The sequence below is a fragment of the Alligator mississippiensis genome, chromosome 4 (assembly GCF_030867095.1).
Source record: "Alligator mississippiensis isolate rAllMis1 chromosome 4, rAllMis1, whole genome shotgun sequence".
In the NCBI taxonomy this organism is placed as follows: domain Eukaryota; kingdom Metazoa; phylum Chordata; order Crocodylia; family Alligatoridae; genus Alligator; species Alligator mississippiensis.
Window position 1 is genome coordinate 82,435,118 of NC_081827.1, and position 15,962 is coordinate 82,451,079.

Below are 15,962 nucleotides of genomic sequence, written 5' to 3' on the forward strand. Positions count from 1 at the left end.
ACCCAATTTTTGGTTTGGCCATGGCCCAATAATAGAACAATTCCTATTCACACAATTCTCCTGACAAGAAAACAAGAGATTCTCCCTCCTCGCTTAGCACTAATTTTAGCTATACACCCATTCACAATATCAAATCTCTTTTGATGGACATAGGGACAAGACAGATAAGGCCATGGCATTATGAGTATCAGCTTTTTATAACATTGTGATTTTCATAACATAGAACATTTGCACCTTAATGGATAACCAAGACAACGAATGATCAGAAAGAAGAACTGCCATGGTCTCCAGGAAACTAGTGAGATACAACATTGACATTGCAGCTCTGAGTGAGACAAGATGACTGGATGAGGGTCAACTGAGGGAAGGAAGTGGAGGTTACACCTTTTTCTGGAAGGGGAAAATGGCCCAGATGTCAGCTTCACCAGCAAGAATCAGCTCAGTCAACTTACAGAGCATCCTGCGGACATTTAACAAAGATCTTATAACCCTTTGCCTTAAACTCAGCAACAACCAGTACACCACTGTCCTCGGTGTATATCCCCCAATACTTGATGCTGATGATGATGTGAAAAACTATTTCTACTCCACCCTTGACCACATTCTGACTAAAACTTGCATGAAGAATAAGATCGCAGATGTGACCTGGAACTCTGGAGTGACACCTTTGGGAAGAAAGGAGTAGAGAAAGCCAATTCCAATGGCATCCTTCTGAGCAAATGAAAGGAGCATGGTCCTGTCATCACAAACACTATCTACAGACAGAGTGACAAATACAGGAACACATGGAGAAATCCCTGCTCTAAGCACTGGCACCTCCTTGACTATGTTATTGTTAGAGACCATGATTGAATGGATGTCCATATTATGTGAGCCATGTGAGGAACTAATGACTGCTGGACAGATCACTGTCTTCTTAGATCAGTTATGAACATCTAGCTTGCTCTGAAACACCAAAAACAGCCAAAAGCAATGTGAAGGACTCTTAATAAAAAATCTCATCAAGACCTGAAGGCTGTCTAGAAGGATCTCCAGTGGGGTATCCATGGAAAGCTCTCTGTCCTGTCCACAACTGAAAGGAACATTGAGGAACACTGGAAGGGGTTTAAAACCACCATTCATATGGTTGAATCCATTGGCTATACCACCTGTTGACACCAAGACTGGCTCAATGAGAGTGATGCTGAGATCCAAGCCCTTCTTGATAGGAAGATAAGGACTCATTCTACTTGGCTAGATGACACCTCATCTATGCAGAAGGAGGAGTAGAATCAGCTTCTCAAAGCTGAAGCTCAAAGGAGGATCCAGGAAATCAATCTCAGTGGTGGCAAGATAAGCCAAGTAAATCCAGTTCTATGCTAACAAACATGATATCTGTAGCATTTTCCAGGCAATGAAAGCCAACTATGGTCCAACTTTCCACAGTCCTACTTTCCTGTGATTTCAGGATGTCTTGACACTTCTCAAAGACAATGATAGTGGCCTCTTCAATCTGGGAAGTTTTCAGTCAAAGACCAAAGTACTCAAAACAACCATCCTTGTCCTTCAATATGCCAATAACTGCACCATCCTTGTGCACACTGAGGAAAATATCTAGACAGCACTAGTTCTTTTTGGAGAAGCCTATCAAACTTTAGCCTTCTTGGGCATCTGTATACATGCAGATGGGGGGAAGGAAGGGAGGGCATTTTAACTTGAATGGCTCCCAGAGTGTCTTGGGTATTTAGTGTCTCATGTTTCAAAATAGCAGTAGAGGTGCTTTAATTAAAGCTTGTTCTAGTCCCCCACCACCATTTTGCAATGCAGGATGCTGAATACACAAGATGCTGCAACATTTGATTAGAATGCTCCAGAATACCCGATTAATCAAGTCTGCTCCAACACATTCTAATCAAAACACATTGAACCCTGTGTAAAAAGTGCCCCTTGGTGGTGAGAGAGAGGCCCAAAGTGCTCTATCAGCCTGACTCAATCCATGAACGTAACTCCTCTCCCCAAATTATTATTGAAGGAAAGACCCTAGAAATAGTTAAGATGTTCCCCTACCTCAATAACCTGAATGAACATTGATGAGGAGATCCAGCATGGGATCCAGTACATGAATTCCTCCTTTGGCAAATTGCTATGGTGTGTCTTTATTCACTGCAATCTCCAGAAAGACACAGGTCTACAATGTAGTCATCAACCCCACCCTCCTCTACAGATGGGAAATATGGGTGACCTACTGTCCTCATTTCAAGAGCCTGGAGAGGTAACACAAACAATGCCTCTGGAACAGAGTTTGGCAATGTTTTGGGGGCAGAGTGCCAAAACACCTGTAACCTCAACTTATAAGATGTCAGCATGCCAGGGGCAGACAGCAGGGGAGCTACGAGGGGTCCGATCCTTGTTGTGTCAGCAGAGCCCCAGTCCCTTCCCCACCATCCACCCCAAGGTGTGCATGCCAAGCAAAATGCCTTCATGTGCCATACTCTAAGTCTGGCACCTGTGCCGGGGGGTTGCCTACCCCTATTCTGGAAAATCCTCCACATCAAATGGGAAGGTCATGAACAAATGCCAACATCCTTGCTGAAGCCAATATTACCAGCACTGAGTCACTGAACCTCAAGCACCAAATTCACCAGACCAGACAAGTGTGGATGCCCAAATCTCGACTCTGAAAACAAGTACAATCATAGAATCATCAACATGCTCTATTCCCAGCTTAGTAAAGGCCTGGGATCTCTCACAATTGCCAGAGAAAATGCTACAAGGACACACTGATGGCACATCTCAAGAAAACGGATGCTGACATTAAGAGGTAGGAGAAGCTGGCTGTCAACCAACTCTGACCTAGAGTAGAACATAACTTCAACCAAGCAGCAGCCCATTTTGATGTAAAGTGTCTTCCCCTTGAAGCAGAGAAGAGAGAATGGGGGAAGGAAAAGGAGATAAATCCTAGCCTACAGCCTACTCTCCCCTGAGCAAATAGCTGAAACTGCTGCAGGTGGGTCTGGGGCTCAAAGATTGGACTCTTAAGTCACCTTGAGACCCATCAATGAGTTGTGATAGAGATCATCCTCCAACTGAAGGACTGCTGATGACAGCAAATGATGAAAAAGAGGGGATGCCAGAATTACATGATGGTAAAGGCAGCATAGCAAATGAAGATCGAATTCTCCAAAATACTACTTTGTTTCTAAAAATCTACAACTCTACACTAGATTTTCAGTTCAAAAAGGTGAAAATAAAAGACACTAATATAACAGTCAGAAATACAAGTTAAAAGACAATTTCACTAATTGCTGGGAAATCTTACCTCTGTAATCAGATACTGATCTAATCCTCTCTACTACAGCACAATGGAAGCTTATGTTCAGTTGGTTATCAAGAATGATTGCTAAGCCCCTTACAGAGTTACTACTTTCAGGATACACTCCCCTATGTTTTAAGTGCAATCTACTCTCTTCATTCCTAGATGTATGAACTTCTATGTGGCTGCATTAAATTGCAAACTGTTTAAAAAAGTGCAGCTTAGCATGCAATTCAGACCACTCTGTAGAACTGCCCTATCCTTTGCCATTCCATCTATTTGCATAATGTGTAGGTAATCACATTATTTTCCCTTTCAGCTCACTGATAAAATTATTGGACCAAGAACCTGTAGGATCATACTAAAATTGAGAGAATTATCACCAAATTACTTTTTGAGGCATATAATAGGTCACTTGACATGCAACTTTAATTAGGGCATAAGCACTTTCTTTACAGAACCACTGATTTTTAGTTTGGTGACCATATTATTTTTTAACCATTAAATGGAAGTTCAGATGGATTTAAGTTGACTTAGATGCACCACATGTTGTGCTATAAAATTATCCCTAATTTACATTTCTTAATAAAGCTGAACTGCTGTGAGGCTATTTCTAATAAACTTAATCCTGAGGGGGGGTGGGGGAAGATGGTTAATTAAAAGCACCATTTAAAAAGAAAAAAATATATCAAGCAACATTTGCTTACAGCAGCTGTTAATATTCTAATATTTGGACAGATGTGTTTTCCACATAATTTTAAGTTCACAGAGCCCAGGTGCTACCTATTGTTGCTCTGAGCTATATTTTATTTCCTAAGAGTTGCTTTGAACTATTACTTAAATTTTTTCCCCTGAATTTTCTACCATTTTTATTTCCCAATGAAGACATGTCAATGGATCTCTGCTGAAGAGGTCACACACTGTAAAGATTTTGTTGAGGTATGAAACTTTTGAAATACCTTATTTGTGCCAAAATACCACAAATATTTTGAGAGCACTGTCTTTGAAAACATTTTTGACGTGTATAATGCATGCATATGCCTCTCATAGAGGCTGAAAAAAAACAATCTGTAAATATTCTTTCCATTTTAAAATTTGCATTGGTCGTGATTACATCCTATTTGTGGTCATTCTGAGTGAACATTAGAGCAGTCAAATGTTGCTCACAAGAATTGTTGTATACTTGAAGTTTCATACCTATGAATAGCAGTAGTTGCGATAGGAAATTGAAAAACCAGTTGACAGGGCTCCCAAACATCCTGGGTTAAGCCTTGAGCTAAAGGCAATAAAAGTATTAAAGTGATGAGCATATTGTCTGTGACCCAGGAAACCAATCAATCTCCAAACCAGCTAAAACATTAAGTATTAACTTCAAGCACACACACATTCACACAGAAATCCCAATGAATTCACCTGGATTATTCAAATACTTAACATTAAATCTAGTTACTTCCCCTTCTGGACAAATTCTTTAGTACCTGCCTGATGGGGCCTAAATGAAACACAGAACAATGTTATTGCATCTCTCACAGCTGTGACTGTCCAAACATTACTTTTTTTATCACCGACTGTGAAGATGACAAGATAGATTACAAACAGGTAACTGCAGTTGCATTTGGCAAATGCCCTATTTCATATGGCATGGGACAGAAGTTAGAGCAGTGTTCCCAAAGGCTCTTGCCAGAATCCTGGCATAGTGGTAGTTAAAGAAGCCAGAAAAAAGATGTGACCACGCCCTCCACGATGAATAGAGGGAATGCAACAACTTTCCCTCTCCAAGACATTTACAGCATCGGTCTCTTCAAACTGCATTAATAACAATTACTAATGTTTTAGTCATTCAGCCAGAGAACAGAAATCATATCATTCACAACAGCAGCTCACCAGTCAAGTGTGAAGTGTTGAATATTTGTATTTGCTCACAATCCATCCACAGAGTGTGGCAGTTTTTGCAAAGAAACACATCAGTAGTATTTGAGGAACACATGCATTTGATCAGTTATTCCTTGGAGACAGAAAAAAGGCAAAGTTTATTAGATGAATGATTAATATATGCCTAGAATTTACACATACATTCCTTAGGTATTGAGGCAGGGTCATATGCCTGTGGTGAGTGTTGCTAAGTAACTTCTCTCTCCGATACAATGAGTCCTGACATTTCTAGCCCATGATTTGTTGAATCATAGTTGCTATTTTATGTTCGGTTCACAGGCAGCCTGTTGCTGTGGGAAAACCCATTGTTCTGTCTCAACTTAATTTTGTTCTTTGATCTTCTACTTTCCTTTCATCTAATCACTCTGTCCTATTATTCATCCTTAGGATTGCAGCAACGAATCTACTCAAATCTCCTGACAGTAAACATCAGAGGTAGGTGCAAGAAACCTCATAATAAGCACAGGTGAAATAATCTGCCCACCTAGGAGGGTGTCACCTTGATCTTTAGTTAGAAACGTGTTATAATCCTGAAACATGACATTCTACATTCCAATACTGTTAATACTAAATATCAACTCCAGAAATTCTTGATAAACAGCTAAATTTCCAATTTTTTTGGAAGAAATCTTACCAATTCTTGGCCTCAAAGGTATGCTTCAGTAATCATTTTACAGTTGCATGATACAAAGCAAAAAATATTTCCTTTTATTAGACCTGAGTTTGCCATCCTTCACATTTACTGTCTTTTTGTTCTCATTTCAGGAAGAAAATAATCTCTTGACCTACCTTCTCTAAACCCTTCATTATTTTATATTATGCCTATTTTATTTGGCTTCTTTGTTAAGTAACCAATCTAGAGCTTCATAAAGGAGTTTTCTCTGATCTTCTAAGCATTCCCTTCACTGTGCCCTGAACTCTTTCTAATAACATGCAATGTCCTTTTAGAGGTGGAGGCTAGGTACAGACATTCAAGAAGCCTGAAGCAGAATCAATCTAAGTTGCCCAGTTTTCTGTAAGCGGTATAGTTTAGATTGGTACCAACAGAACACACATTTGCCCTTGGGGAGCAAATCTTAGATGAGGTTCTGCCATTTTTAGACCAGTCTATGTGTGCTGAACTTCTGTTCTGTTACAGGTTTAGATCACTTGTGCGTCAAACTTCTGTTCTGTTATGAGTAAAGACTGATTTCCAATCACTCATATCAGTAAAAGTATAATGTCTGTACCTGGCTGGAGTGGCTAGCATGATATATGGTTTTTCAGATGGGGATGTACAGTTGAACATAGGGAAGACAAGCTCCTATACTTTAGATTTCCAGAAAAGCTACTTAGAAGGATTCTAGTTTTTCCTCTGGGAAATCTTAACTTTTGAACAAATTAAAATGCTAATAATAAATATATATATATATATATATATTTCAGCTGAAGGCATTTGTTTTTTGATGTTTGTAGTATGATTTTTCACAGAATCATGCCCCAGTTAGGGAGTATATTTCCTGGCTAAGTTATATCCCTCCAAAGCACAGCCTCCCTTCTCCAGAATGCATTGTGGTTTGGGCGCCTGATGCATAGAAGACAACATGAAATGAAGTTTGAAGGCATTTGTTTTACAAAGAAAAGCTGCAAGTTTTCACTGTAAGTAGATACTTTTGGTAAATATCATCAAATACATTTCTGATAGGAAAAAATTTCAACTTTCTTGAATACTATGTACAGTTCTACTACTTTGCTAATCTATTAGGAATAATATTTTTTAATCAATGTAACTAGGTTCTAGGAATTTTTAAAGGATGCAGACTCATTTATCCATAGATCTGGGACTTTCCCCTTTGTATTTTATTTTAAATTTGAGAAGAAAAAAATACCCACTTCCTTCCAGTTCCCAAATATGTTTGATTTTGAAAACATGCCCCCCTCTTTCTTTCTGAATTCAAACCCTAAAACAACATGGGAACACTTGGTGAAATCTTGCAAGGATGCAGCAGTTGCAGCCTTTACATGTGAAACTAGTTATGGAAAAAAAAAAAAAAAGACAGCTGAAAAACAGCACATTTGGTATTTTATTTCTCAGTGAATTTACCTTAAGCCCACTCACTATATAGTTTGTCATATGACAATGCCAAGGCAGAAAACTAATAGACTTTAAGCAATTTTGCTGTTGTTCTCCTATTTCATTATTTTGTGGGTTTTTCTTCTTCCCTTTCCTTTCAGCTAGAGTTTAACATATCAGTACATGTTTATTTTTTTTAATATGGAGGAAGGAGGGTAACTGAATCTATCCAATAGTTCAAAAGTAAAAGTGTTTCATTTTGCCTTCCAAGTTATAAGGCAAATTTTTAATATAAATCTTCAAGAGTGTCCCAGGAATTCTTCAACTGATGCAGAATCATTAGATCAAATTAAAAAAAACCCATACCTCTAGCTTTACATGCTCAGGCAGCTAGCTACATGTGCATAAATAGTGTAATTGGAAGAGGTGTGCAAAATGTTCGGCTCAGACTCCAAAGTAATTAAAATCAGCTAAGCTGCCCCTCCATCTAACAATTGCTGTGATTCATTAGTAGGTTGTTTGGGTCTATAAAATACCTTGTAGAAGCTTTTTGTAAAATTGTTTCCTGCATGCAAACTTTATTGGGCTTTATTCTCCAGTGTAAGTCAGTTTTATTAGGACAGGTCATGCGATGGAACTTTATTGTAGCTGAACGTATTCCATGTGATGAGCTGAGCAGAATCTATTCCCTGCTGTTTCATAGAGAGTGAATATGCACATATACTATTTACTTGAATTCAAGATGAGGCTTTTTTCCCCAGTCAGCATGTGAGAAAAAAGGCCTCTTCTTGGATTCAAGTACTAGTCAGGGGCAAGCAGCAGCTCAGCTCTGACTTTGGGCTCCAGGCTGAAGCCAAAGCTGAGCTGCCGCATGCCTTGGGTGAAATAGTTCATGTGGTAGGCAAGGGGGACATGCAGCTGTGGAGAGTGCAGAGGAGACTGTGGGATGGCAGGGGAAGTGGTGGGCAAGGAGTGGGCAGCAGGCATGATAGAGGGACAGGTGCCAGGAGGGAGGCATGGGGGAGAGAGAGAGAGAGAGAGAGAGAGAGAGAGAGAGACAGGCAGAGGGGAGGCTGCTACAAGTATGGGGAGCAAGGGACAGGGGTGTGGGGGCACAAATTGGCATCTTGCATTCAGGTAAATATGGTACTTTGTTTGTTTTAAAGTAATTGAAGCTACTGCCCTTGTCTGCTGATAAAGATATAGCTAACAGCTTGTAAAATAACCATTAGCTCCATTTCTAGTTTATAATGTGCTCTTATAAATTCAGTCATAGAGATAAATTTAGTCACAGATAATCACCTTCTCCATCCACCATAAATCAGGGAAATTGGCCAGTAGGGTAGAAATCCTTCATTTTAGGAAGGCTGATTTTCACAAACTTAGGAGATTGGTTGGCGAAGCCCCACTGAACCATGGTCTGATGAGGAAGGGAGTACAAGGTAAGTGGTCATCACTCAAGGAAGCAATCCTATAAGCTCAAAAGAAGTCCATTCCCTTCCCTAAGAAAGGCAGCAAAAGGGATGGGAGACCCCCTTGGCTCAGCAGGGAAATCATGGACCTCCTCATGGGAAGGAGGTCCCATGGCTCATGGGAAGTCATGGACCTCCCAAAATTAAAATGAGAAGCCTACAAGGGACACAAGTCAGGAATAACTACCAAAGAGGAGTACTCAGCAATGGCCTACACCTGTAGGGAGTAGATCAGGACAGCAAAAGCACAAACTGAATACAAATTGGCAACTGGAATCAAGAATAACAAAAAGTTCTTCTTTAGATATGTAAGGAGTCAGAAAAAAAAATAAGGGAAGCATAGGGCCCCTGATGAATGAAATGGGATGGCTGATAACTGACACTCAGGACAAAATCAATCTCCTGAATAAATACTTCACATTGGTATTCCACCAGTCCAAGGGTGTTAGACTACTTGACAGGATACAGGATGATCATGGTGGGGGTGACCACCCTCCTATAGTTGGCATAGATCTTGTGGGGGAGCACCTACCAAGGCTAAGTCTACAAGTCAGCAGGACCAGATGAACTACGCTTGAGAGTGCTAAAAGAACTGGCTAACATCATCACGTGACCTATGGCAAAGTTATTTGAAGACTCATCGCACTTGGGAGAGGTCCCAGAAGACTGAAAGAAGGCCAATGCAGTGCCTATCTTTAAGAAAGTGAGAAAGGAGGACCTGGGAAACTACAGGCCAATCAGTTTGACCTCAATCCCATGTAAAATCCTGGAGAAAATGATCAAAGACTCCATTACAGATCGGCTATCAGAAGGCAATATTCTGAAGGATAGCTAACAGGGCTTCATTATGGGCAGGTCATGCCAGACCAACCTCGTTTCCTTCTATGATCAGGTAACTCACCACCCGGATTGGGGAAATGAGGTTGATGTCATATACTTAGACTTCACAAAGGCCTTTGCCCTAGTCTCTCACTGTTCTCATGGTAAAACTGGGGAAACACAGCTTTGACTACTTTACAGTCTGGTGGCTAGGTAACTGACTCTGTGGTAAGACCCAGAGAGTATTAATAGATGGAACCGAGTCATCATGGTAGAAGATGACCAGTGGTGTCCCTCAGGGTTCAGTACTTGGACCAGTGCTTCTCAACATGTTCATCAACAAATTGGATTTGAGTATTAAAAGTGAACTGGCAAGGTTTGCTGATACACCAAACTATGGGGGAACACAGTCATGCTTGAACACAGGCTGGCATTACAGGCCAACCTGGACAGGCTCACAAGATGGGCAGACCTCAACCTGATGTCATTTAATACAGAGAAATATAAAGTGCCCCATCTGGGGAGAAACAATCCATGACACACTTACATAGCTCGGCAGTGCTATGCTTGCCAGCACCACAGCTGAATGAGACCAGGGTATCATGATAGACAACAAAATGAACATAAGCCACCAATGCAATGCTGTAGCTGGCAGAGCTAATCGAACACTGGCATGCATCTACCGAGGCATCTCAAGCAGGGGTAAGGATGACATCCTCCTGCTCTACTTGGCCTTGGTGAGACCACAGCTGGAGTACTGCATCCAGTTCTGGGTGCCGCACTTCAGGAAGGATGTGGAGAATCTCAAGAGAGTCTAAAGGAGGGCCACGCACATGATTAGAGGCCTTGAGGTCAGATGAGGAGAGGCTGAAAGACTTGGGACCGTTCAGCCTAGAGAAGAGAAGACTTAGAGGGGATTTGGTGGAAGCCTATAAGAATATCAGGGGCATACATCATAGCCTGGGGGAGCATCTATTCACCCAGGGGACACAATGGTAATGGGCACAAACTGATTGAAGGTTGCTTTAGGTTAGATGCAAGGAAAAACCTTTACAAGTCAAGTGCCGAGGGTTTGGAACAGGCTCCCCCCAGCGGTGGTACAGTCATCCAGCCTGGTGATCTTCAAAAAGTGTCTTGACACCCATCTTGCTGGGGTCATGTGATCCCAGCAGTCTTTCCTGCCCAAGTGCAGGGGGGGGGGGGAGGTGGACCTGATGATTTGTAAGGTCCCTCCCAGCCCCTAACAACTATATAGTCACAGAAGCCTGGAAGGTACCTCTAAGGATCATCTAGTCTAACCCCTTCCCTGAGGCAGGATCATCCCTATAAAAAGCATCCTACACAACCATAATCTAAACTCTATACAAGACTATGGTCAACCCTGACACAACGTGGACCTAATGAAACAAGCCAGTGCCTTGTTTCTACAAAATGCTGCCGATATATGTGCAAGAGGTCCTGGGTAGAGGGTCATGCCCTCTGCTACACAGGAAAGGTAAAAACTCCCACCGCCCACACCAATCTGACCATGGAGTAAAATTCCTTCCTGACACCAAATATGGTGATCAGTGTGACCCTGAGTGGAGGAGCAAGACCCTCTAGGCAGGAATGTATGGCTTTGCTCCTAGCAGGAGAATTGGCACACTCCAGTTGAAGTCCCTAGCCTTACCTGTAGCCAACACCCAATGCCTCTGGGGAGACTTAAAAGCACCCCAACACATAGCAGAAAAGGCTGGGGAGGGGGAGAAGGGAGAAGCAAAAGGGGTGGAGCAAAGAGCAACTAGCAGAACACAGAAGTTTGGGAAATGCTCATGATAGAAAATAGGCATGGCTATGTCTAAATCATCCCTGACCAGTGGCTGTCCAACCTCTTCTTGAACAGCTTCAGTGATGGAGAGTCCACAACTTCTATACTACTGCCTCCCTATTCTAACAATGAAGATTTTTTTCTGGATATTCAATCTAAAATTACTTTGCTTCAACTTCAAACCATCGGTCCATGTCCTCCTCTCTGCAGCAATACAGGAACACTGCTTCTAGAAGCTAAAAATGTCTAGCTCCTTCAGCCTCTCCTCAGATGACTTGCCTCCCAATTCCTTGATCATCTTTGTCACCCACCTTTGGACCCACTCAAACTTGTCCACTTCTTTTTTAAAATGTGGAGCCCCAAACCTCACACGGCACTCCAGATGAGGGCTAACCAGTTTTGAGTAGAGAGGCACTATTACCTCCTGCATCTTACACCTAATGCTTCTTTTGATGCAGCCCAAAACTGCATTCACCTGTTGTGTGGCTGCATCACACTGCAGACTCGTATCAAGTCTGTGGTCTACAAAGAATCCCTAGTCCTTTTACACAGTGCTGACATCCAGCCAGGTGTGTCCCATTTTGTATTTGTGTTTTTGATTATTCATCCCAAATTGTAGCACCTTGCATTTGTCTGCACTGAACCTCATCCTGTTAGCTCTAGCCCAACTTTTTAATTTATCAAGATCCTACAGAACTATGCTGGCATCCTCCAACCTCATAATCTTTCCTAGTTTTGTGTCATCGAGTCAATGAAAAAGAGTTTTAGTAAGGCACAGCCAAAGCTTTAGGCCCTAGTGAATGAGGCATCTTGTATAATTAAATATACTTAGAAATGTGCAGCTTCCTATTTCAAATGAAATCTGGACAAAAAATGGAAAGGTTTGGCAGGAAACTGTAACAAAGCCTGGCACTGGCAGAGTTGTATAATTCTAGTAACTCACAGTAGAAGAATTACGAATTTCTGCCTACTGGGTAGCACTCGGGGACCTGGGACTCAATTAGTGTGCACCAATGCTTCAATGTCCGATACAGCTGTAGATGCATGTCTGAATTTTTAATGTATTAGTTTTTGTGAATCTTCTTGCCTATTCTGTTGTGTAGAATTACAGAACTCTTCATATTACTGGAATGCCCTAGTGAAATTAGATAACTCTGTAAGTGGTACAGGGGATGAGGAAAAAACAAAAAGCAAATGCTTATTATTTCTTTGTTTTCTATCGCTTTCAAAGGACTCTTACATACTTTACAGAGATCAATTTCAGTGTGATACATACAAAACCTCTATAAAAACATGAAATGCTGGGTCTTTAGATATATTTCCTTAGATTATCAGGATCCTGACTGAGGATCTGGATACTCTGGCAAAACAAAACAATTAAATAAACAATAAATCACAATGGATCTTATGATTCATTTGGTTTGCTCCTTGCACATGGCTGTTATCAGAATGGACAGGAATCAGTTGCGTAGGTAGGAACAGAAAAATATCGTTTTGTTGACGTAACCCAAATTTAAAGGCTGGGACTGAGCCAGCTACTCCTGCAAGAGAAACTCCCTTCCTGAACTCTACTGCATTAGAAACACCACATAGGAAATGGAATCTAAGCCAAGATGTTGTTATACTGCGTGGGAGGCATGCAGCCACTGAACCGTATTCAGATCAGTAAAAAGCAAAGTGCTAACAAATTACCTGTGGTATGGGTCTGGAGCTCTCTACCTCTGGATTCATCAGAGCCATCCAGAAGAAACCTTTTCTCACTCATGAACCCCATGTTCTGCTAGGGAAACCCTGTCCAACAGCTAATCTCACCAATACTAGATAAGAAAGACTTCTCAGGATCTGGATAATTTGATCACAGTTATCTAATTAAATTGCTTAAAGATATTTCACATATTAAGTGACTCAGCTTAACTATGAACATTATACATTTAAAGTGTTAAAAAAAGAATGACACGCTCCCCCACCAGCAAGGCTTTATTTGGTTTATAGCAAATTGTGTTTTAAAGTTCTTCTCTCAATTGTGTAATTTACTGTGTATGATTTGTAAAGACACAGTCACACAGTGTGAGCAGGAAAGAAACCAAAGTATTTAAGGATAGTTTCTGAGCACATCTCACGCTTGCAAAACAGTTTGGGGGTTTTTTTCTGGAAAAAAGCTTTTACTTTTCATAAAACAGAATACAATAGAGTAGCATTTATTTTTCAGTCTTTGCTCCCTATTATACTGCAAATATAGACTGTTATTTACCTGTATGACTCCTGGGTCACTGTGACACTATCTAAACTTAGGGATTTTATGAACTCCATTACTAATACACTATGAACAGTATTGACCCGTGTTTATTTTCCAAGCTTTGCAGACAAATAGAAAGCCTTTGGTTGAAGGTCACGCACACACACACACACACACACACAAATAAGCTCCCCTAAAGCTAAAATGATGAACCACATATGACATGCAATTGGCAATAAAAGTATTGTCAGAATTTTATTTTCTGGGAAAGAAATATTTTGTCAAATCTCATAAATAACTGCAATGTAAAATATATATGTCAAATGCATAGAGTTCTAAGCACCTTAGCTGCAAACTTAAATATAAAATCATTGCTGCCCATTTTTATTTTTCTATACATAGTAATAATATAAAGCAAGTTTCATGGTGAGAGAAAACTGCTTTGCAAAGTGAGTTCTATCTAGCAGTGATCTTACGAAACTGGTAAACAAAAATAAATGCATTTGGCCAGTTGTACAGCACACTCATTTTAATAATAATAAAAAACCCAAGCAAACAAACAAACAAACAAACAAAAAACACCCTGTCAAAACATGTCCTAGCTTTTTGGTTTTTTTAATCTTGGCAGGATATTTTATAGGCTCTCTCTACTTTGGTTACATTGTCATAAGGTACATGGATGAATTTTTCATTAGGAAATAAAATATCAATATTCAGAAGATGATGCTGCTGGTATGTCCAGGCAAAAGTTGTAGACAGGGAAATTAGAATGATGCATTCTATCGTTTAGGGCAACGACAGAAGTTCAGCTCCCCACTAACTCGTAGCACTTTGCAGGAAGTGCCATAAGTTACAGCGACCCCCACCCCGCAGTCCCAGTAATTTGGAGTGGCTGTGAGTCTGCAGCTGCTCTCCCCTAGCTCTGCCTCTCCCTCCACCATGTGTGGGCTCTAATCCACCCACCCCACCCTCCAGCACTGGCTGAAAAAACCCTAGATTGAGCTCACTCTACCCCTTTCCCCCCTTCCCAATCTGAAGATAGCGCCAGGAGCAAGGCTGGGCTGTGCTGACACAGCCCGAACATGCACTGCTTCCAACATGCTCTGAGACAAGTTAATAAAAGGTGCTCCGCTTTTCAGTGCCTTCATCTGAACCCTCATCTAATGAGGGTTCAGATTATTGTAGGGTCAGGCCCTTCTAAAGTGCCCTGCAGCCATGCCCTTCTGTAACGACAGAGTGCTTTCAAGGGGCCAATCATATGACAAACAACTTCTGTCTGAGCCCTTAATCTACCTCCTAAACAGGCATGCAGTTGGCCTATATTTTGTAAAGAATACAAAAAAAAAATCTTTATTGTAAGTTTGCCTGGCCTAGTTTCAAGTGCAATAATCAGTCAGATGTCCACTATTTATTGTCAGGGACCTTTGAAGAGTCTAGTGGAACTCATTATCAAGAGCATTTTCCCTAATCTTCATGTTAATTTGTCCCTTTCCTCAATTTCAAAACATCATTCATTTATGCACATGGACTATACTTTCTGTCTTTGAACTATCCTAAATATTTTTATGCCTCCAGAATGTTTACAGTCTTCAAATATTTACAGAGCTATTACAAGTAATATGTACTCTGGTAATAAGCTACTATGTGTGTGCCTGTGTGTCAAGAAATGCTGTAGGAAAAAAATTGTACATTTGTGTAATTTAAGTATGTATTTTAATACACTGCACAAAGGGCATGTCCCCACAAGTTTGAAAATGTGTTTCCCCAGCAACAAATAGCAGTGCACATATTTGTGCCACTGTTACTTGTCCCCGGACATGCCTCTGCACCCTCTCTCTGGCACACAGTAAATTGCCCCAGGTGGAGTAGGCTGAGGACAGCACCTGGGCTGGCCCCAGCAGCGTTACCAGGGACCCTGGGGACCTCTTGAGGCTGCAGTCCAGCCAAACACCAGTTTTAGGTGGCACAAGCTGCAGCCACATGTGTCATGCCACTTTTTTCCTGCATTTTTTTTTTTTTTAGAGAATCAGGATTTCCTGGTATCTAATTTTGCCACTATATGCACTACACTGAATATATGCAGCATGGCAAATGGATCGACATGCGCCATCTGAGTTTCATGATCAAAGAGACAATATTAAATCAACCTTAATTCAAATGTTTCTTAACTTTTGCAGTTTTCATTTTAGCAACCTTTAATATAAGAATCAGTTATTTTTATGTAATTTCTTTATTCAGAGGTGTTCACACATACACAAGTGTACAGTTTTCATAAGTCATATTTGCAAATATACTTTCTCCAGAATACTAGAAATATTTTGGTTTGGAAAGTTTTGCTACCTCTGCATTTG

At 40.8% G+C, this 15,962-nt stretch overlaps 1 long non-coding RNA gene across 3 annotated transcripts in view; it reads right to left on the minus strand.

The window, feature by feature from the left end:
• Window positions 1-15,962, minus strand: part of LOC109281499 (uncharacterized) — a 296,076-nt gene that overhangs the window by 156,076 nt on the left and 124,038 nt on the right. For 2 of the 3 annotated variants that reach the window (XR_009461634.1, XR_009461632.1), the window contains exon 1: window positions 5,177-5,295. The exons of the other annotated variant lie outside the window; for it this stretch is intronic. This is a non-coding gene — a long non-coding RNA (uncharacterized LOC109281499). Of the gene's footprint in view, window positions 1-5,176; window positions 5,296-15,962 lie in introns of those variants that run through there. 3 annotated transcript variants of the gene reach the window in all.